The sequence below is a fragment of the Poecilia latipinna genome, unplaced genomic scaffold (assembly GCF_001443285.1).
Source record: "Poecilia latipinna isolate Pla-1442-1.1 unplaced genomic scaffold, P_latipinna-1.0 Scaffold55, whole genome shotgun sequence".
Classification (NCBI taxonomy): domain Eukaryota; kingdom Metazoa; phylum Chordata; class Actinopteri; order Cyprinodontiformes; family Poeciliidae; genus Poecilia; species Poecilia latipinna.
In genome coordinates, this window is record NW_015112671.1 from 566,836 (window position 1) to 582,727 (window position 15,892).

Sequence of the window (15,892 nt, forward strand, 5' to 3'; positions counted from 1 at the left end):
ATGGATGGATGGATGGAGAAAAGAGCCCCTATGTAAACTAATTTGTCCAGGAATGTTGGGTAAAGACTGCACTCTTTTTTTTGTAAAGTGACTGTCTACACTTTACCAAATCACATGTGGCAGGTATTATTTTCAGAATGCCAGCTGAAAGGCGAGGCTGGTTGCACACTGAAGGCATCGTTTTGTGAGCAGAACATCATTCAATGACGAGAGAGCCTAATAATTGAAGACATCTTGCTTGGATTTGCCAGTTCCAAGGAGGTCCTGCTTTGTGCCATGGTTCATAAAACGCATAAATCCCGTTTGATTTACTGGGAGCTGCAACAGCTTTTGGCTGAACCTTCACCAGTCTTCCTGCTTTGCAGATCCATGAGCACACTGAGGGATCCTGCTGAGAGCGGTCAATCTGCCTCTCACTGCTTTTATGGCTCTTGCATTCCAGGCTGCAGGAAGCCAGAACTGTTCTGTTGGTCGGGATGTTTCAATCTCCACCAGGTGAAAAACCAAAACTTTGAAGCTAGGATTTCTTTTCATTTTGGTAAAGTTTTCATGACAGTTCATGACAGATACAATGATTTTTCTCTATAGCAAAAATAAAAACCATAACTCCTGTGGATCAGTCAGATTTTCTGAAACCTTTTCATATTTTAAGTGATTTTAGTAAGTTTTAATGATGAGGCTCTATAGCATCTTGTTTTATTTCCCATTTTCTATTTTTCTGAATTGCATTTTTGTCACACTTAAACCATATTTATTAACCTAAAATGTGTGTAATTATGTAGTGAATGAAAAATAATTCAATATATCAATAGCCAAAGAGGTTGGCATTAAACTGTTTAATGTGAATGTTTGGCACAACACTGAGTGTTTTTGAAAGATATTTAAAAATATGTAATATTTTATTTAGAAACAGAACACATTACTTTTATTTCATATTTAAAAAAAAAAAAATTAAATATGTTTTGTTCTGGCAGCGCCGCAGAAAAACACCTGAGCTATTACTGGTAATCTACCCTTTAACTGTGGTTAGTTAAATTAAAATGGTAATGTTATCATACTCGAAATTGCAGATAAATTTCAACAGGATTGGGGTTTTTGTTTCACTTTTGATTGTAAATTTTAAACAGAAACAGACAAACCTACTTTAGTACAGATAATAAAACTTGATAGGTTTAACCTGCAGACAAACTCAGGGTAAAAAAAAAAAGGTTTACAACATCTGGCTTGCAGGTGAGGGAAACGGAAACTAAAACAGGAAATAGATGCTCAGTGACTGTATAATATTTTGCACTGATTTGTTGCAACCTTTCAGCTTTCTTTCCAAGAAATAATATTTTGACTTGTAGGGAAATGTCCTTGTTTGCTGCTGTTATGTTTCATATTTCAGGGCTTTTTAAAGTGCAAATGTTATGTGGCATCATTCATTTACTAGATTCATTTCATCTCATTTTCAGCTGAGCCTCAGGTTTGCATTCACACACAGAGGAATGTGTGATGGTGTTGTGTGTACACAATGGAGATGACCTCACCGTTTTCATCTCTGTTGAAGCTCAGCAAGCTGTAAAACAATGAAATCTGTGTGCCCCACATCCCACCCTGCTCCTTCTTAAAGGGTACCTGTCTCCACCACAGAGTTGTACATTTACTTCCTGGTTTAGAAAGGTTCCTAAAATATTTGCTGAACTAGTTAATGATTGTTTGAACAAGTGCGATTTGAAGCGTTTGGTTTCAAAGACTAATGCAGCAGAGAAACGACCTTCACCTGCTGTCCTAACTGTGGTGACCTTTCAGTAGGTGAGAACGTGAACTTTTGCTTTGAACGTAAAAACTTGAAAGTATCCGGTTCCTTAATATGTATGTTAACACAGGCAAAATCAAAGGGCAGCCCTTTTGGATTGCTGGACTTTAGAAACCCCAGGTCTATATTTCAGTTACGATTGGCCTTTCCCCCCCCTTTTTGGCTCAGAGTTTTGCTTCTGCTTGGTTTTTCGGTTAGGAAAACGACTAATTTGTAGCTGCACCACCTACTAATGCTCATAAATTCATGTCCAGTTACAGATACTACAGTAATATGTAGTTGTATTATTTATTTTTTAAATAAATCTCACATTAACACAGATTAGTAGTTTCTTGTAGTTATATCAAATCAAATAGTTTTTAAGATGACACATTTTTATAGCAATTTGCATGCTAGAATTTGATATCAGTGGCAACAAATAAACATTTTATTCTCTCTTATCTATCATTGCAATTCTTCAGATTTCTTTGTGACCTTTAATACTTTGGGAAATTCAGTGAATCCCTGCTTACAGGTATTCAGATTCACCTGTAAGCAGATTTTTCTTTGTGTTTCAAAGGGGAGATTTTTTGGAAGAAAATGGCCCTTTAGAAGCTGAAATACCTGAATGTGGTGCTGTTTGACACACTATTGGCTGACGTTTGCAAGAAAAGCCAAAGTAAGAGTGCACTGATTATCAGTACTTCCAAGATTGGCAATGAGGAAGACCAAAGATGTTGGCATCTGCGGTAGTGCTACGATGGTTTCCACTGTGCATATTAATGTATATTCAGGTATATTTTGTGGTTGTACTGTTAAATGTAAGAATGTTTTTAGAAGGGATCTCACATAGCGGTTATGGTCGCTTACCACTGTAGTACATTTAGTCTAACAAATAAGTAGAGTATCTTATTTGCATGCAAAATGTGAATTTCTGACTCTCGAACGACATTATAAACAGTCTTTTACAATATATGTGATATATTCCAGCCTTTATATTATATGCGACTAATATATCCACTGGAAACATTCGCTTACATTTAAGACAAGAAAAAAAACTGCCTAAAAATAACCAGAAATTATTCCAGATTTCCACTTTTTGCTGCTGTAGGATAATAAGGTGCACATATTCTGATTAGGGACCAATCATAGCAGCTAACAGCACCTTTTACAATGATAATCCTCTCAACAAAATTTCATATTTTCAGTTGATCTCCCACATGGTCTGACTTGCTGCCATTTTGTGTTCCCTTATTAGTCGAGGTTGTAGAAAGAAAACAAAGTTGTTTGTTTCCATGATGTTGAACTGATAACAGTGTATGACTTTGAACAGTAGGAAATTTGAGTTTTTGACACAGCTCTTTGTCAAAACGGTCATTTTCTTAGTATTGTTTCATTGCATTCCAAAAATCTTCCCTCCTTGTTGCACCTGCCTCCTATAGATCTCACCCTGTCATCATGGTATGCTACTTAATCACCCAGACCGAGTGGGCCGCTCTGTGCCGTTGATGCCTCAAACGGTCATTGGAGCAGATTTACCTCATAGCGCTTTGATCCATTTTAGTAGCCTTCTGACAGCTCCCAGCTAATGCCTCCATCGGGTCTCATCCGTGGCGGAGAGAAAGGCTTGATGAGTAGCTTGTGGATGTTGATGGTTTTCATTAACTGCCTCGTCAGTTGTTGACTTGGTGGTACTTTCTAATGACGGCAGACTTTTGTGGAAGGGAAAGCTTATTCATTGAGGCCCCACCGGGTGGTTTTTAATGAAACGACTCTCAGGAGCCCTTTAACATCTCTGCATGCATTTGATCAGAAAAAGCTGCTTTTGAAGCAATGTAACAATGAACGTACTCACTTCAACTTACATTTCATAACGTCTGTGTTTTGTAGTCTTACCACTGACATGCAGGGTGCAAAGAATAATTACTTTCCTTCCATAAAGAAATGCATTGAATAGCTTTGCAAATGAAGTTTGTGCCTGTGTTAGAAATCATACAGCCACTAAAGCTATAATAGGTTCTATGATGACTTGAATAGGATGATTGTAGTTGAACATCACAGTCTGTACCAGAGATGAGAAAAGTATCTAGAGGGTAGTTGCTCAAAGCACCATTGCTTCCTGACATGAGATTCAATAAGGAAATGTTGCCAGGCAACTGGTGCTATTCCACTTTTGGGTACTATTGCTTGGTAACAAAATAGTTTTTTAGGATAATGGCAGAATCAGTATTAGAAATAATAATGGTTTAATGTACTTATCAGCAGTGTGCAGAGTTTAAATCTGGATATGTAATGAGAACCTAACAGTGTATAAATGCGGGAAATAAGAAGCCACTTTCCTGTTCTTGTATAACATGATTTTTAATAAGCGCTCCCTTTGTGCTCAAGCATCATTTTGAAGTTTTCTTTTTCAATTATTCTCTGCACATCCCCACAAGTTTCAGCTATTTGAGCACACTTGTCTCTCAATGCACCTATCCTTTCAAATAGCCAATGGTGCAGAAGAGGGAGGTGGAGTAGGAGGAGAGAGATGGTGTGAACAAGGCCTGCGGGGGTGGTGCTGGGTTACATAATATCGGATGAACCCAGCTGCGTTCTGTTGTTTAGCCCATGGGTGAAGGAGTGCCAGCCAAGCTGACTGATGTGTCCACCTGTGCTCATCAAAATATGATCTGGATTAGAGTATAGGTCAACCAACGGATTTACACGGACCGCACCGATCACGTGTAGTCAGCCGAACAAGCAGAGCTTGAAACCACAGTGCCGACTTTGCTCCTCCAGCACTCTGTTGCTATGGCGGCACAGTTGTTGTGTTGTCAGAAACCTTGGGGTTTAATGATGATGCAGGATTCTAACAACAGTAATTAGAAGCTGTTTTTCCTTCCCTTCTTTCTTTTTAACATAATAAACGGAGCTCTCTCGTGTAGCACATTCTTGTGCACGCAGCTTCGTCGAAAGTGGAGCAATGAGCCAACAAGAAAGGCCTTTTTCATACTGTTCTATGGAAAACAATTGTTTGTAGATGTTGTTGCCATTACACACAATTTAAATTAGCATCATTCACAAGGTTTCTCCCAGAAAACTTTTTTGTTTTTTTGACAGGAAATTTGAAAATATCACTTGATAATTATGTGTTATTGAAAGATTGGAAGATAAATACCTATAAAGTCTTAAAATGTCTTAAAAAACTATAAAGTCTTAAAAAATGCTAACATTTTAAAAAGACTTAAATAAATAAGTGATGCTTAGCCTGTTGGGGGCACAAGTGAAGTCTGGTGGCCCGCCAGGCTTATAATACCCTGGGGGAAACTCTGATTTAATAATGCTGGACAGAAGACTCTGGGTTTATGATCTTAGAGAATTAGTTTTTATGATTTAGTGTGGTGAATTCAGTGCCTTCAGTTTCCAAAAATGGTCAGTTTCTGTGTAAAAACCTTTGACTGGATTATCTCTGGTTTGGCTGTCCCCACAATAAAATCTAAAGGGAAGACAGAGGACCTATTGGAGAAGCCTCTGGCACTGCTGTTAAAGTCCCAACAGGAACTCCTTTCCTTTGTTTTGCTTTCATTGACATTATTCCAGCTTTAGTCATCTTTGTTTCAACTAAAAAAATAAAAGTCAGCAGGAATTTGGTAGCCAGCAGCAGGTGCTTTCCCACTTTCCTTTTCAAAATATGTAGTATTTTCCATTTGCTACTAACTTCAAACACTTCTAACTTTGAAAATAGTAAAATACTTAACAATAAAAGAGTCAGTTTTAATACTGAAAGAGTGGTGACTGTGTGGGAGGGTGGGAAATGTGAAGCCCAAGAATATTCAGCCCTCGCACTTAATTGTTTTATTTTGCCAAGAAAAGCCCCAAATGCCGGTAGTCAAGCAACAGCCTGACCCTTTCTTTGGGATTGAGCTCTGGGTCTGAGGGCACTGCTCAGAAACCATAGCAGTAACCCTTTTATTCAAAGAGGCTTTCACTTTGGGAGGTGCACACCATCACATCTGTCAAAGTGTCATGGAGCTTGCTGTCTGCAGCATTAATCCTACTGCCCTCTCATCTTTTTAAAAGCAGCGTTTATCGAGGAACCCCTCCATACTCTTTTCTCACGACCATTAAGCATGCACATGTCAATCTTCCTCAGCATCTTTTGCTCAGATGGTTTATAAAGCATTTTGCCACTCGGCTGGCAAGGCCTAAATAATTCAAGCATGCACGTTTAGTTGTAGAGCTACTATTTATACAAAATGTTTTTTTTGTACACATGACTTACAAATTTCTAAAAATAGTGATTTTTTTTAACCCCACTTTCCTGCAGTTTGTCAAAACATAGATGGCAATAATATTTTGATTAGCTTGGCGTCAAATTTGACATTTGAAATAACAGGAACAAGCAATGCTTCCGTTTTAATTTAGTGACCAATTGTTTGCTTTTTTATTTTTACCTGCCTCAGGTATAAATGATTTTATCCCTTTAAGATTTAAAACCAGCATTTAATCTTTATTCTAGCTGATGATTAATAATGGCAGTTTTTTCTGTGCAATTTTCTCATTAGTAAAAGGCTAGTTTGATGAAAACAGAAATTTTTCTTTGTCCTTACCTTAACTCTGAAATTTCCAAAATGTTGCCATTCCAAATCCATAACTTTCCTTTGAAAGCTCAAAAGGGAACATCGGTGTATTCGTTTTAGCCTTCCTGTTTTCTCCTGCAGCCTGAATGAACCACACACTTCTTCGACAGTGACAAAAAGTAACGAATGAAGATCAACCAAATAGAGTTTTATTATTGCAGGAAACATTAGTCTATAAAACAGTAATTTCCTTTTGGTTAAACCTTGAAAACTTGTGCTTGCTTTTGTATACAGTTGTCACCTCACCTCCTTTTGAGTTGTTTAGTTAACTCAAACTGTTCTCGTGCAAAACGTGCCAGGCTTTGTTTTTGTCTCAGCCTGTAATGATGCTACCGGGTACTTTGTTGTGCTGACACGCCAAACGGTTTGAAAGCACCAGACAAAGGGAAGAGAGAGCGAGAACAAGACACTGGGCTAATTGCTATAAGTATAGGGATTGTGTTTTCAGATGTCGGGTTTAAAAGCGCTTGTGCACACATTCCTCACACATCCCTCTCTTATTTACCTTGAGCTGAAAGCATTTATTTGAGAACTGTTGTTGTTGTTGGATTGTAAAATGGTATATTGCTAGCTAACGCTATACTCCAGAAATACCAGATGTATGCAGGATCCTATACTTGTGGTGCAGCTAGAAATTGGATAGCTGCAGAGATTATATTACATTTGCAAAGATGTGCTCCGGTCGTCAGACAGTGACATTTTTTGTTACGACTAAAAGAACATATTTTGGATTCATTGAGAGCTGTAGAATTTGATCAAATCACAATACAAGTCAGTTTTGCATGCTAATTATATATTTAGTTTGTTAGATTAACTTTCCTTGCCCCTGTGCTCACACTTAATGCATATTATAAGTGAATGAGATGCTAAAATTCTTAGTGTGGTGCTAATGATTTTGAGAGAAAGGAAAACAAGTTTGCTGATATAGTTAAGCGAGTTTCTAATTGTACAGCTAGCAAAGTTTGCAGGGTGACTGATAGTCGTGCAAAATACGTATTGTGGATTTTGAATGTTAGCACAGTGTATGTATAATAGTTGAGACTCAATTAAAATGTTTTAATGAGTTAATTGAAGGTTCTGTAATTAATCATATATAAACAAAATAAGCAACATTTTCAATTCAACTCCCCCATGAACCAAGAAAAGCAGCTTTGTTGTTGTGTGTCAAATTTACAGGTATACTGGAAACACAATATTAATGTTCCGGCTCGGGACTCTTGTATGTTTAAAAAAAAAAAAAAAAGGCAGTAAATTAGCTTGTTAAAATCTATCTCTATGTAATTACTCAGAATTAAATTACAATCTGCATCCCAGTGTATATGTAGAAAATATTGCACTTGAAATTGGCAAGGTGTTTGTTTGTAGAAGAAGAGAAAAAACATATTTTTCTTGGGTTGCTGCTCTACTCCAAATCACCTTGGAGATCTTGTCCCTGGCTGGACAAAAGCCAAGAGCCCTTATTGCAACCTGGCACTGCCACAGCTACTTCTGCTATGGTTTATGGTGTGAACTGTTGTAAAGAAAATAAAATGGAAAGCTGCAGTTTCTTTTTTTTTTTGGTATACGGCTCTTGTGGACCCCAGTTTTATTAGCTCTGAGGCTTGATATGTGGGAACTGTGATTTATAGCTTTCATTATCAAGTTTTTACCACACGGTTGGATCCCAACAGGCTCCCCGCAGACCGGCTGACTCTCAAAATAGCAGTTGAGGTTTTCACTTTAACAAACTGTGGTTAGACAGAGGTGCTGAAAAGCGGAGACTCGTCTGTGGTGAAGCTTTGATCACAGAGACTAAATGGTAATGCTTTGAAATGTCTACATCAGGTGCAGGTAGCTTATGGAAATCAGACCTCATGGACGGGCACTTGGCTCACGGAAGCGGACGCACACTTCACAGAAAGCTGTAATCTTTGATATTTGTGCCGTGTGCCTCTTCGGTGGAAACTGAACATACTGTACATCTTAGAGTTGAGATGGGGGAAGTAGAGAGAAGAGAAAAGAGTTTCCAGATGAACTTGTGAACTCAGATTTGGACTTATTTATATCTTTAGCATTTACTTTTCCCACCATCTGTCTTGGTGTCTATCTGTAGCAGTTTCTTTGATGAAATATTTTGTGTAAGTGTTTATCCTACATATATATTTTTTATCCTCTTACTTAGCCACAAATCATCTTAATTTAACTGGATCTGGTGTTGACGCTGCTGATAAAGTCTCTTTTGAATTTGACAGACAGTTTTAAATGAATCCTTTTGAAGTTCCTGACTAAGCTCAACTCCTTTGCTAGGCTAATTTATCAAAAGCCACAGCCTATTTCATGTGCATGGTTTGGAAACCTTCTTTACAGGCTGTGAAACTGCATTTTCCACATTTACTTGGTTTTCACTTCCTCTGTGTCTTACGTGACCTGCACTGCATTCTCTGTCTAGACAGCTGCTGATGTGCTGGGAAACTGCGCAGAGTCCAATTTAAGGATTGATTACATTTTTTTTTTTTGAAGTAGGACAACTCTGTGTTGTTGTCCACGCAGAATCAGGGCAGGGATATTTTACAAGATGGATTAATAATTCGTCAGTCTAGTTTTAGCCTTGCATTTAGCAAAAACAATTTGCATGTAAACAAAAACAAAATCAGGATGTAGGATTTTCCTATGTGACTTGAATTATTGAGCGAGCCACACTGCCAGTCAAATGTTTTTCATTTTCCATTGGTTTAAGCCACAGTGATAAGACACCAAGGTTAGGTAATCGACATTAACAATGGCCTTTGAATGCTGCTCCAGTCTAAAACACATTGGTTCCTCCTTTCTGTTTCCCATTCTCCTCTCTCTCTCTGCCCTGCTTGTAGATTTCAGGACTAGTGTGATTTACAGTCATAGCAGATGATCTGCTACTTGGTCATGCTTTTCCAACTTGCCACATTTTCTCAATTCTCCTCTGTGCAGATGATTCCCAGGCTTTCTGGAACACACACACACACACACACACACACACACTGGTTTTTTGTCGTTGTTTTAAGTGATATTTGACGTCATCACCAGTTTACACCTTTTAAGTTTTTTGAAAGCTTGTATTATTCTGTCATCTTTTGTAAGAAGACAGGTTTAGTGGTTGTATATGTGCTCTGACGTTTAAAGCTTATGTGTCCTTTGGGTGAACTTCAAAATATTCTTTGCCTTGTCGATGAATATTGGATGCCAACACAAGCAAGAGTTGGTCTGGATTTTGTGAACACCAGCAGCAGTTAAAACATGTCTAATCCAAGCTCCACTTTTGAAAAGGTTTAACCAACAAACGGATTTGATACAGTGACTCTCTGCCAGCCTGTGTTCCTGTTTTCCAGAATGTGAGGGAAGAAAACTGCGACTTATGGCTGAGGAATGCGAAGAGCAGACAGCTGAGACTTAGCGGAGATAGGGAGCCGTGCCTAAAACAATGAATTTGGGCCAAAAATGGGCAGAAAGTGAGACTAGGTGGCAGAGGAACAAAGCTGCTCCTGCTGTCTTGAAACGGCTTTGAAAAGGGGATCTGCAGAGATTTTGATGCACCGTGAGTTTTTGCATTCACTCCGGTTCCCCCCCTCCAGAAACCTTCACGGGGCTTTCCACACTACACTCTCTTCCTCCCTCTGTGTAGTGACGCCTTTCTCCCTGTTTAGTGAGTTGCTTCTGTAATGAGGCTCATTCTTTAAGTATGCGTTATTAGGTTGGTATTTTTATGGGTTATTTAATAAAAGGTGTTGATTTTACACCTTTTTACTGGAACTGTTCTTTTCACAGTCTTGACATTTGTAAATCATTGACGGCTGAGCTTTGGAGTTCAAGCAGAGGTTGAGTAGGTAACATGGGAATCTCTTGAAAGGCGATAATTACTCTTTTTTGTTTGCTTAAATGTTTCCCATCTAGACATGAAGTGAGAACCTAATCACACTCGTAGCAAGAATTGTGCATGTATTTTATTAGATATGTAAGAAAAATTCAAGTGTATTTTGGTGGAGCCTGATTCTTTTTGTAAGGTTTCTTTTACTAAAAATGTAAAAGCCAGTTGTCTGGAACAGCAATAGTCCATTGTCTGATTCACAGCAGGAATTATTTTTCCTAATGCCAGAATAGGAAGGACTGTTTCTGTGTGAAAGGCATTTCATATCTTGTCTATTTTCTGCTAGGTATGGGTCAGTCTGTATTTAAGAAGCTGATAACCAATAAATATCTCATGCAACCATTGACACACCTTTTCATTGCATGTTTAATAAATCTTTTAAAATGATTGGAAACAAATATTCCCCGCTACCGCTTTGTAGAAGGTTTTTCTTACTGAATCAGTAGACGATCCCATGAATATCAGTCGTATGCTGGGAAGAAAACTATTTTAATTCTCTTCTGCTTATTTGTTCATCCTGCCAGACATCTGGACATTGTCTGGTTTATGACCTTTATTATAAGCCAAGGCTCTATATGAATCCAAAAAAATAAAGGATTTGTGTCAAGCTGTTTCCTAAGTAATTGCACATAAAAAATAACTTTTAAAAAATGAAGTAAGATGAGTTTTCCAAGCCAACTGAGCAAATTTGTAAAATAAAATAAAAAATCCCTCCTTGTTAAATTATCAGTTAACTGTAATTTACTAAATGTATTTGGACTGCTGATCTTGGATACCACCTAAATAGAACATGCTTGTCTTTGACATCTTTTAACAAATAAGCCAATTCTCATGCTTTGGAACATCATTGAACCGCCGTCATGATCTGCAGAAATCAAAAACATGGATCCTTCCAAGTGGCCGGCTTACTAAAATTACTCCAACAGATCATTGGCCACAATCCAGGGGTCAGCTAACGGGCAAACATGGCGTCCATGCGAGCGTTCCAAGGTGAAATCAACTGCTGACCAAAGAGAACACAAATTCCTGCCTGAAATGTTGCAAAATGCATCTTGATGATCCTAAAGACTTGGGAAAATATTAAATATTATGCCTGCCTACCTACCTACCTACCTACCTACCTACCTACCTACCTACCTACCTACCTACCTACCTACCTACCTAACTACCTACCTACCTAGGTACCTACCTACCTGCCTACCTACCTGCCTCCCCCCCTTCTCTCCCTCTCTCTCTCTCTCTCTCTCTCTCTCTCTCTTTCCTTTTCTCTCTCTCTTTCTTAATAGTTCAAATAAAAACAAAAGAAGGCTTTAGAGTGGTCTAGTCAAAGTTCAGATTGGTTAGTATGGCTTCTTTTTACTTAATTATCCTTTTAAAACCACCTTTTGAATTGATTAACATTATTCAATTTGTTTTGTCTGTAACATTTACAGGCACATATTAAAAAAATTCATATAAAAAGTTAGTTTTTTGTCACTCATTTCAGCAAATGAAACTCATTTTATATAGAATTATTGAACTTTTTAAATTATTTGAATTGTAACTGTGACAAAATGCAAAAACAGAAGAGATCTGTAAGGTAAGAAAATACTTTTAATGCGTTTAATGTTGAAAAGGCTTTTAGACGTCAAAAGCTGGTGCTAAAGGATCTGGATAAACCTGGACTCAAGATAAGCAGTCTCTACCAGTCCACATAAGGTTTTACTCTTCTCTGACGTCTTTCCTGTCTTCCTTTACTTTTTTATCAATTTGTCAAACCTTCATCTTTCTTCCAATTTTGTCTTTTTACACTTCCGTCTTTGAAACAGACTCCAAAAGTTTGGTTTTTCCTGTACAAATTTCATTAATGCAACTTTCAGGATTTCAAATGTTTTTTTAAATATATAATTTATCCACTTAACTGAATAAATACAAAAGACTAAATGGAAACTTTGATCTCCTAATTACGAAGAAGACCGAGATGAGAATTAGGAATTTTATCCTTAAGGTCAAAATTGAAAAACAGAAAAATGTTTCTTTTACTCCTATTTTAGATGCATCTCCATCCATTTTGAGTCTACAAACTCGTAAGCCAAAAACATACACTTTGATACACTTTTGAGTTTAGTATTGTAATGCATGAGAGCTACACAAAAATACTTTCCTCTTATATTTTAGTTATTTTGAAAAAACTACAAATAACATGAACATTTCTTTGAAAAGGCTTTCAAAACTCAAATTTTCTTGTTAACCTTTTAGTGTAATGTGAATACCTTAACTAGATTTAGTACTTTGTGTCTGTAGTTATGACTCTTATGATCCATTTCTTTAGAGCTCACTAACAATAGTTACTATTACTTAATAATGTTTAGATCTATTACTGCCACGCTACAGCGTAGTGAAGTTGGTGCTGTGAAAACAATGTTTGTATTCTGTAGACTGCTCTGGAAATATAGAAACGAAAAGAAAAAAGAAATCGCATAAACTTATCCATGGAAAAATTGGTAAAATAAAGAAGAAATCAATACGATTAGCCACAGATCTTTAAAGTATAGTTGGCTCAGGTTCTGGTTTTCCTCAGACCCGCATGTCTGCTCCAGTTTGAACAGTTTGCTTCCTTTCAGGCAGACATGAAAGGACTATTAGCAAGCCTCATTAGGGCGAATGCCAAACTGCAGAAATGAAACGAGGTCCAAGGTCCAGGTCAGCTGTGTTCACTAATAGCGTGATGAATGGAGAGATAAAGAAGATGACTGGTTTAGCCTCTGAGCCGGTAAAAAGGACTGCAGAGTTGATGTAATAAAGTTTGACTGGAATGCTAACAGGATAAGCCAGAACCCTTCACTGTTTTTTAGAATAATATTTAAAAATATTCAACACTAACCCTACTTATTCTTCATGCATCATAAAATAATTGGAAAAGGAAAGCTACCACATGGTGAGGTGCATTCACTGTATATATATATATACAAGTATGTAGGAACTGTTCCTCCTTTAGTGTCTGATCATAAGAGAAAATATATCCGTTATTCTGATCAGGCTTATCAGACAACACTAATTAAATACCACCTCTGCAGAAATCCTTTGCTGGTATCTGAATGAGTCAACAACGCATCTGAATGAGCTGCCTTGTGCTGTCTCATTACAAATCGCAGCGTCTCTCTGCATCAGACGCTTTCTAAATCACTGTAAAGTAACAGCAGACATATTCACTGTTTGCAGTTTCGTTTTCATAATAAAAGGTATAAGTGCTGTTTGAAACTATTTGTCAATGGTATGTACATTCTCAAATGAAAAATCTTAAGACAGGATGTTTACTACTTAAAGATAGTAGATACACAAATCATAATTCCTTTATGAAGTTTCTTTTAAGTTACAAGTGAAGTTCTTGTTCAATATGCAAAACCAAAGCTAAAATGTTGAACACTAATGTGTCGGTAATTGCGTACGAGTGTAAAAATAGTTTTGCTTCCTGTAGTTTAGCAGATTAATCATGCTTAAGTGTTGCACATCTTTTTTTATTTCTCAGAAGAGCTTGGAATTAATTATGGACAAATTTGATCGTTTCTGATTAAACGTGAAACATTTTGCATAATTCGATTTTTGAAATTCAAACTCTCAGATATAATCTTTGAATGTAATATTAAGTTGCTCTTATCAATAAGATGTGCTGTGGGATAACACAAAGGTCACATCTTTTATGCGTTTGTCGAACCACAGTGGCGTGAGAATACTGCAGCTACATTTTTATCAGAAGATTTCTAAACACCAATCGCATTTAAAGTCACGTCAAATGGACTCACAACACCACACAGATGGAACTCATGACAAGTTTTTCTGCAGTGTGTAGAGCTGGCAGCTTCTGCAGCCTTGGTCCTCCAGGAAATCCAGCCAGAGTGGAGAGGAAATTAAATATGTGTGCGTCGATGCGTATGCCTGACAGTACGTGCCAGAGGATTGATTTGAGCTGTCGATGCTACACTCTTTATTGCCTTTAACTGTACCATTTGTTTTAGGATTTCACTTGTCACCCACTTTTCTGACATCCATATATAAGTGGTGACAATGGGGATTATGCATGTAGATCACTTCTGTAGCTGCTCTAATGGGTGTATTTCATTAGGCTAAGTCAATTAAAGCTTGTGCTTCATTACAGACATGATGATTTTTAAGGTCTTGTTAGTGTCTGTGGTGGTCCTTGAACTGGAATTACTACCATGTTGAGAGAGACATTAAAATTAGCACTGTCGTTTTCCCACAGGCTTTTAGAACTCATTATAATAAAGAGGTTGCTGTAACACCTTAATAAAAGAGAAAACTATCATATTAATTTAAACTGATTGGGAGTGAATGCCAAGTATCAGATTCTCTCAGAAAGATGGCCACAGCTGCTGAGTTTTCACTTTCTGCCTGGTTTCTCATCATATTCTTTCCTGAGATCCTTGAAATTGTACAGTTAATTTTATTGCATTTGACATGTAGGATTACTGAAACTGGACAGAATCCATTTTTGACCCGATCTTTTAAGTACATGTTCCAAAAATAAATGCACATAGTGGCTGGAATCATGTGTTGGTTTCTTTTTTAGCTTTGGAAGCTCAAATTGTTTATGTGGTCTTAATACTAGCACATTTTTAGCCATGTCATTCATTTGAGGTGTTTAGTTTTTAATATTTACTGAGTGAATGACTTATTTGCAATTACAGAGGTTCAATTTTATTACTACCCATACTTTGTGTTAAAGTCTGTCTCTTTTTATTTTAGGTTTGCCATCACACTTTGAGATATTCAGTGTGAATTCCTGGCTATGGTGATAAACTGAGTTGGTGAGTATTTAACTCGCTTCACTAGAGTTGGTGGGATTCTGACTTTTTGTGCTGATATATTCAAAAGATGGGAATCTATTCTGTTGCACTTTATCTTAAAGAGAAAGAGAGCTCGACATGAGACCAGTATTCTTAACCTTTTATAATCTGAGTGCTATAAATTCATCTTTTGCATGTATTCAGTCGGTTGGATTGAGTTTTACTGCGGTAGATGCAGATCATGGCAACAGGTCACTGAGAGGGTTGTAAACATCATAATGAAGAGAAGAAAGAAATGTGCTTTTATTCTGACTGATATCTTTAAATTAATCAGCAATATTATAAATGGCTAATCCAATAACCTAATCTTTTAGTCATACTAAACAGGGAATGCATTTTCTCATCCTTCAGTCAGATTAATGGACACAAAAGTTTGATTATAGGTTTTATTGCTTTTTATCTTAAATCCACATGCAGCAATTTAGACAGAAAAAAATTCAAATCATTCTAAAACTTTTTACAACTATTTTTCTTACATTTTGGCTGAACATATGTCTGACATTAGGATATAAATAGTAATCAAGCTGTAAACTTATAGATGAAAGTGAGATTATTGGTGAGTAGGGGGCTAAAAATAATACAAAAAACTAATAGTAATAACTAAATACCAGTGACAATATAGCATGTAAAACAAAAACACAGACTAATCTGCTTTGAAGTGAAACTAGTGAGTAGGCGGCTCTTATCTACGAGTTTGAAACAGCATGTTTTGTTCCAGTAAATTCTTTGCTTCCCTCTCTCTCCGTATTTCTCTCGCTTCTTTTTCTTTCTC

The 15,892-nt window shown here is 37.1% G+C and overlaps 1 protein-coding gene across 3 annotated transcripts in view; it reads left to right on the forward strand.

The window, feature by feature from the left end:
• Positions 1-15,892, forward strand: part of sipa1l1 (signal-induced proliferation-associated 1 like 1) — a 75,336-nt gene that overhangs the window by 11,044 nt on the left and 48,400 nt on the right. For 2 of the 3 annotated variants that reach the window (XM_015054284.1, XM_015054300.1), the window contains exon 2: positions 15,020-15,081. The exons of the other annotated variant lie outside the window; for it this stretch is intronic. The gene's annotated coding sequence lies outside the window, so the exon portion shown is untranslated. The remainder of the gene's footprint in view (positions 1-15,019; positions 15,082-15,892) is intronic. 3 annotated transcript variants of the gene reach the window in all.